The 8,010-nt window shown below is 31.7% G+C and overlaps 2 long non-coding RNA genes across 2 annotated transcripts; both read left to right on the top strand.

The window, feature by feature from the left end:
• The first annotated feature begins 218 nt into the window (after positions 1 to 218).
• Positions 219 to 3,220, top strand: LOC116272670. The gene is made up of 3 exons (XR_004181299.1): positions 219 to 679; positions 1,002 to 1,060; positions 3,176 to 3,220. It is a non-coding gene; the product is annotated as an uncharacterized LOC116272670 (long non-coding RNA).
• A 6-nt stretch (positions 3,221 to 3,226) lies between these two features.
• Positions 3,227 to 7,848, top strand: LOC103881671. Its single transcript, XR_004181300.1, has 3 exons — positions 3,227 to 3,267; positions 5,455 to 5,483; positions 5,582 to 7,848. It is a non-coding gene; the product is annotated as an uncharacterized LOC103881671 (long non-coding RNA).
• Positions 7,849 to 8,010: the final 162 nt, after the last annotated feature.

The following is an 8,010-nucleotide window of genomic DNA, read 5'->3' on the forward strand; positions in this document are numbered from 1 at the left end:
TCTGCACATGTGTTGGGATGCCCATTACCTGAAGAGGTTAGGGTTCCACATTCTAGCATGACACATATCTTACATGGTTCGGTCCCATTTTTTGTCTCTTCAACTCATTTGCTCTGACTGTGTTCCAGTTTTATCACATCACTTTGGCATCCCTCAGATTTGCTTACGTTGTTTCACATGCCTTATTATTTGCACATGCTGTTGCTTTCGATCTTTGTATCCTGACTCTGCACTTTGCCTGTCCTTCCAAATACGGCCCCATTATGGCGACATTTTCTCTACTTTTCAGGTAAAACTAATTGTTATCTCCTTTGTACTCTTATGCATTTTATTGACTTAAATTGTAGAACTGGTGAATTATACTTTTCTGTTCTTTTTCTGTTTCATATATCTCTACCATTTCTTGAATATAGGCCAGAACCTGTCTTCCATGTATATTTTCTGCTTCTCCCAGGATAGTGCCTATGATTTGATAGATACAGTGTATGTTTTTTCTTGTTGTTCTCTTTTGTCTTACTGATAAATTGTGTGAGTGAATAAACACATTTTTTTCCTGAAGTTTATTTTTGTTGTTGTTGCTTTTGTTTATTGTTTGTAATAGAGGAAGCAACAAAGACAGTAACTGGACAACAAGAAAATGATATTGGCATTATTGAACAAGCTCCACAAGATCAAACAAGTAATGACAATTTTAATTTTATACCAAAATAATAGTAGTGGTACATTAGTGAATATCTCTGAAAATCTTTCTATGCTTAAGTGCTATTATTTACAAAACAATTTTATAGACCGAAATACAATGGCTATTTAAAAAAATATTTTCTGATATCTTTCTTCATGCTATCAGACTACTTTGCAGACACAGCTTTACAATTCACAATTCTATTTTGCTGTTAGTTTTGTTTTTGAAATACCCATAAATGGCAATAGATTTGTATATGGTATTACAATTTACAGTAATAAATGTTCTCATATATGTGTCTGTGAATAACATTTTGTAGATAAGATACCCACATCAGAATCAAGACAAAAAGGAGATACAGAATCTTCAGATTCTGAGGTATGTGTATTGTTGTTGTTGTTGCTATTTTAAAACTTAAGTAATGAGTAATCTTAAAACATAAAAAGATGATGTGACTTTATACTCTCACCTCTGCATGTGTCCGTAAGGTGGGTGATCATGAGGTCAGGAGAGTGAGACCATCCTGGCTAACATGGTGAAACTGTCTCTACTAAAAACATAAAAAATTGTGGGGTTTGGTGGTGCGTGCCTGTAGTCTGGCTGTAGGAGGCTGGGGGCAGGAGGTAAGTGTGAACTCAGGAGGTGGAGCTTGAGAGCAGGCAAAGATCCGCCACTGCCTTCCAGCCTGGGTGACAGAGTGAGAATCCATCTCAAAGAAAAGCAAAAAAAAAAAAAAAAAAAAGAAGAAAGCATTTATTTTCCCCAGCATTTATCAGAACATGCTATAATCATGTGCCAAGTAGATAATAGCTGCATAGTGCAATTCTGCTAATTGCAGGATTAATTTGAAGCCAATGTGAATAATAGTGCAAAGAAAATAGGACTTAGAAGGCACTAGGAATCTATTTGGGTTCTGAAGTTGAGTTTGTCTAAAAACTAAATAATTTCTCTGTGTTCATTTATGGGCAAATACATAATTCTGTGTATATCTAGATATACAAAGGCTCTAATTGGATTCAGAGAGAAAGAGTTTAAAGTGTAGACAGGTAAGCATGGCACAGACTTAAAACGATAATGCCTGGGACTTGAAAGACTCCATCTCAAAAACAAAACAAAACAAAACAAAAAAAACCAAAAACAACAACAACAAAACACTTATAAGTCATTATAAATTTTTCTTAAAAACAAAACAGAGAATGTTTGGTTAGAGAAAATTGAAGAACTTTATAATTAGCAGTTATGGGAGTGGCAGTGGAATTCTATGGTCAGAGTAGATCTGTCTGAGACTGCCATTTAATCTCCATCTCAAAGATGAAGAGTATGCCATATGAAAGTTTAGGAGCAAAACATTCCGAACAGAGAGAACAGTGGAATATATTTGTTCATCATTTTGTTCTTAACAACCTAGAACGACTAGGATGTAGAAAGTGGGGTAACCACCACCATCATCATCATCCTCATTATTCTAAGGTGAAGAAAAATCTGCAAATACGTGTCTGGCACATGTTAGATGTTTCATGAATACATGCTTTTATTTTTCTCTTTTTATGAAGGCTTGCTCTACTTTTTTGAAGTTATGTCTTAAGAATGAATTGCACACTTTATCTAATGATTGTTTGCTTTCATTTAAAAATAACAAAAATATGTTTTCCTTATGAATCTTTTATTCACACAGTTCTTTATCAGCAAAAAACTTGTAAAATTTATTCTTATTATCTTAAGTCTTTGTTTTCCTAAGTGAAACAGCTTTTACAGAATTCTATTCCTACTCTGCATGACATACTCTGAAAATTCTCTTCATGCGTGTGTTTTGTAAAAAAATCTACTTGTTATGCATATGTCAAATGTTTACCCAATTGTGTTGTATTTTGTTTAGGAAATGCCCATATTTGTTAGTGTCAGTGGATAATTAATTCTGAATTAGTGGAATATGATTTATTTTCTTTGTTCAGTAACCCACTCAGTAGTCACATGAAGATAAAAGATAAGCATGATTTATAGAGCGTATTTGAGGTTTTCTCTTGAATGTTTTGGTTTTCAATATGTGAACAGCCTTAAATCTAATTACCTTTAGAGTAAAAAATTTTGTTTTAAAAAAGATTTTAAATGAAAAATATGATGCTTGTTATTATTATTTTTAAATTGAAATTATTTATTGAGGCAGGCTATGGTGTCTCACACCTGTAATCCCAGTATTTTGGTAGGGCAAGGTGGGTGGATCACTTAAAGTCAGGTGTTTGAGACCAGCCTAGCCAACATGGTGAAATCCTGTCTCTATTAAAAATACAAAAATTTAGCCAGGTGTGGTGGCTAATGCCTGTCATCCCAGCTATTCGTGACGGTGAGGCAGAAGAATCACTTGGTCTTGGGAGCCCGAAGTTGCAGTGAGCCTAGATCATATCACTGGGCAACCCTGTGAGGCTTTGTCTCAGAAAAAACAAAACAAAAAAATAGTAAAAAAAAGAAATTATTTATTAATATTATCTTTAACAGATTATCTCTGTGAGTGATACACAGAATTATGTTAATTTTTAACTGAGGCCTATATCAAAAAGAAATAAAGACAATAAATGGCAAAATAGAAGGTAAGAACCATTTTTTATTTAAAACATCATTTGACCAATTATTTGTCTAAAAGCATGAGGACTGATGTCTCTGACAATAAAGAAATTATTTTTAAATGCGTAGCATGGAAGGACAAAAGGAGTGAAAGTTACATGTCTTCTCAGGTGTTAGCAACAGATTATATTGAGAGTGCCAAAAATAGAGCTGAATTATTAGTTTAAATTCAATATACCTGAAGAAAGGAGTAAAAGAGGGAATGAAGACCAAGGAAGACAGGGAGTCCATGAGGGAACAAGAAGCAGGTTTATATAATGGAGAATGGTAAAATAAAATAATTCTTTACAGAAAGATAGAGCATGATTAGAAAGCTGGGAAGAATAAAAAGTGACCTTCCATTACCAAAAGTTGCCAGGGAATTACAGCAAACATGTTGTCACTCCTGTCTTTCTCACTGGTGGGAAGGCATTAGGGATGGAAGCAACTGACCATAGAGAGTTGTGTTTTATCTGCAATAGGTGAATATAAGCATATTGGCACAGCCATGCGTGTATATAATTTGTCAAATACACTCAGTATAGACCAGAAGTTTTCACACTTTATAAAATCAGCTGAATATCTTTTTAACAGTGCACATTGTGATTCAGCAGACTTGGGATTCTGGCATTTTAAATAAGTTCTCAGGTGATGCTGGTGCTGGTGGTCCTTGGACCTCACTCTTAAGTAGCAAGAGAATAGCCTTTCCTTTGGAAAAATCTGGAAGAAGGGCAATTGGATAGAAGATCAAGACATAACAGGGTCAAGGGAAAGCATTATATTGCTTTTATTTCTGCATCTGTTTCTGGTCAGAGGGGAAAAAGTGGTAAAGAAATAATAATTACAGGTGTCAGATACTATTCCTAATCAAAGAGAAAGAAAGTGTTGGGAAAATTGATTTTAAAAGATATTGAATGGGAAAAATGAAGACCACAGATGTGGACATTATTTTGGCTAAGGAAGAGGGATTGTGAGGCAGGAAATGGGGCAAGAAAGAAGATAGCCAGGCAACTTTGGAGTTTCTGAATAGGAAACTTGAGTGAATTCACTTCAGATGCATTTACAATATTTGCACTCCAGAAGATTAGATTTTGGGTACTCCAGAGACTACCGGAAGCGGAGGATTACTAGAATTGGAGTAAACTATGGTGACTTTTTAGTTTTCTCTATTACTATCAGCATAAAAGGTATATATTTTGTTGACATTAGCTATTCAAATGAGAAATATTTGAATCTAAGAGCATTGGCTTTATTTTTAATGAAACAAATTGTTTTGGTAAAATTGTTGTTCTATAAAAATCCATTAGACACTTAATAAAGCAGACTAATTTTTAGAAACAAAAAAATACTGAATTTATTACTTGAATTCTAAAATTTTTTTAAATAAGTATTTTCCTGATTTAAAAATATAAAATATTATTTGTATGTAATAAGTATGTTGCCATAAATTTTCACATAACCGTGCCAATATTGAAAGCTCATTACACAAACTTTTAAATGAATTTTGTTTATATTTTTTACATGAGTGAATCAAGAAAATTTCTGAGGATAAACTAGAGGATACAGAAATGTAGGCATATGATTACACCACATGGATATGGAAAACAATGAATATTTTATTTAGTATTATCCCCTAAGTAAATATCTAAGCTGATCAATTTGTAACACGTTCAGTGATGAGATGTCATTTCTGCATTCAGCTGAACTCTCATCATAACGGTGTACCGTCTCAATTGTAGGACAAATTAAAGAACATGATGAATGTAATGATATAAATTATTCTAATGTATTTCATTAAACATATGGTGTAGGATTCTATGTTCAGCTTTGACATTTATTTTTTCAGGGTCATGATTTGCTCCTCTGATCAAAGATCATTTATGCTTTCATCACTCAGCATATACATATTAATATCAACACATTTTGCATGCAAAACACATTCTCACTTTTGAAATCTTAAGTGCATGTTTGATGAACCGTAGATTCCTAGTTTCTTCAGTGTATTTCTGTCATGTGAGTGTCCTAAAGAAACAAACAAAAGAAAATCTCCTAAACCTAAAGGAATCATTCTCAAAGCTGAGCAAGAGGACTCAGTTAGATACTATCACTGGGTTCATTTGTGGTTGGTTTTGTTATATTTACCTATGACTGATAACAAATCTCTTTTGCTTTAGAGTCTACTGAAAAGCCTTCTGACTTTGAGGTATTGAGTTTTATAATTTTATCTTGAATTATTTATTAACTATGTATTTTGTGAAGTATACATTCGTTATTAATCATTTTTCTTCTAAACCCATTTAGCCTGCTGTTGAAATGCAAAACTCTGTTCCAAATAAAGCTTTAGAATGGAGGAATAAACAAACATTGAGAGCAGGTAATTTTACAGTTCAACTATATTAAACTGAATATTTCAATAGTTGACATATTACTAGTCTCATGTCCCCAATGTTTATTTTTCAAATATTATGGAAATATTTGAGTTAATAATGTCCATAGTGGTATCCACGTTTGAAAAACTGATTATTTACAAGAACATGAATTTTAATTAGTTTTTTTAAAAATTAGCTTTAATTTCAGGTGTTTCTATTTTTATGTTCTGATACTGTAATGTTTTGTATTGGGAATATCTGTATGACTTAAAGATTCAAGAAGATGAATTTTTAAACTCTAATATTTTTCCTGTTCAAAACTTGATTCAAATTCTACCCTTTACTGCAGAGAAAGCTTCACTTTTTGACATGCCAATTGTGTTTAAACATTGGTTACCTCATGTGGATGTAGTCATTTGAAGCATCCTAAGGAAATCAGTTATTCTGATTTAGCTTACTCTGTGCGTGTGTATGTGTGTGTGTGTGTGTGTGGTGTGCATGTTTGTGCCTGTGTGCATGTGTATGTGTGTTTGTGTGTGGTACCCCTAGTTTTTAAAAATGGGAGAAGTAATCATTTCTTTATAATTATATTTGTAAAACTGTGATTCTGAAGCATTTGGCTTTAGTGTCTTTTCATTGTTTAGAGGTAAACAATTGTCTAAACTAGTTTTTAAAAAATTATTCCTATACATGCTTAAACATAATACAACATATATGCACAGTCATAGATAATATGTAGAATTTGTTTTTAACTTCTAATATGTAAATAATTGTACATTGTGTGTAATTTTCTGTAACATTCTTTATTTGATCAGCATTATATTGTAAGATCCATCCATAATAGACAGAACTAGCTCTGGTTTTGTTTTTATTGCATTCTTTATATAAATTCCGTTATATAACTGCACCACAACTAAAGTTTGTTTACGCAAAAAATAAAAGCAAATGCAAATTTCAGTCTTATTTAAGTTGGTTTCATCTACTGATTTTTGATATATTAGAAATTAAAACTAAAGAATTTCAAGTATAACCATGCACAATCATCTACTTTAATAAAAATGAAAACTGTGACCTATGGACCATTAAAGCTATGCTGTTGTAACACATTATTTTCCTGAAATAGTGCAGTATACACTTCTAAAAATGAGATTGAAAATAGTCGATAACAAAAGTATGATTTGAGTTTTGGATTCTCTACGTGAAATTTGAACTTTGGGGATGCTCATCTCACAACTTAAAAACACATTTGAAAACCAAATATATAGTTCATGCATGTCAAATTATAAATGTACCCTTAATATTAAAATGATATTTAAAGCTTCAGTTGTGCGTGTTTGCTTTTCTCTTTGAACTATGTTAAATAGTTAATATTTGAAAAATTTGTTTACAAAGAAAACGGAACATTATTTCTGTTTTATGTTTGTTTTCTGTCTTATGGCTCCGTGATTTTCATATTCTATTATATGACTGTACCACAATTAATTAAACGGTTTTATGCTGATAAAATACATAAAAATAAAAACAAATTCAGATTTTGATAAGCCTTTTAAGTTGGCTTTATATTTTATTTTTAATATATTAAAAATTAAAAGTATAGTATTTAAGATATAAGCATGCATAATCATATATATTCCGATGGCAATTAGAACTATGAGTTAAACATTATTAGAGCTATGGTGTTACAACACAGTTTGTCTCTGAAACATTCCAGTATACACTTCTAAATAAACGTAAATGATCATGGTCAACAGCAAAAGTATGATTTGACCTCTTGGATTCCCTGGAGGAAACTTGAACTCCAGGGACATTCTGATCAGAATTTAAGACCAGTTTTAAAAATCAGATTTTTAGTTCATGAATGTCAAATAAACAGTTGACCCGTAATGATGAAATCATCCTTAAAGTTTTTGTTAGGCATGTTTGCTTTTTTCTTCAACCTGTCTTAAATAGTTCAAATTTGAAAATTTTGTTTATAAAGAAAACTGGATATATATGTGTGTGTGTGTGTGTGTGTGTATTCTGTCTCATGACTCTCAGTACTCCTTGGATCTTGTGTAGATCATGATTTAATTCTATTAAATGTGGAAACAGTAGTTTACTAATGTGTAGACATTGATTTAATTCTTTTTTAGGGAAAAATTAGGTTACTTAAAGCAATTATTTTTATATAGATTTCTAATGATTCTCTAAGGCATCACAAGTTGAAAGACTGTCTCAAAATAACTAAAGGAGTTTTAAAATTTAATGTATATGCAATAAAAGCTTTTTAAGCTTATTTATTTATTACACATACACAAAATATACTGTCATGCATGTTGAAACTTAAAATTGTTAGACATAAAGTTTGTTAACATAAAAAAA

This window comes from Papio anubis, unplaced genomic scaffold (assembly GCF_008728515.1).
Source record: "Papio anubis isolate 15944 unplaced genomic scaffold, Panubis1.0 scaffold1528, whole genome shotgun sequence".
Lineage (NCBI taxonomy): Eukaryota > Metazoa > Chordata > Mammalia > Primates > Cercopithecidae > Papio > Papio anubis.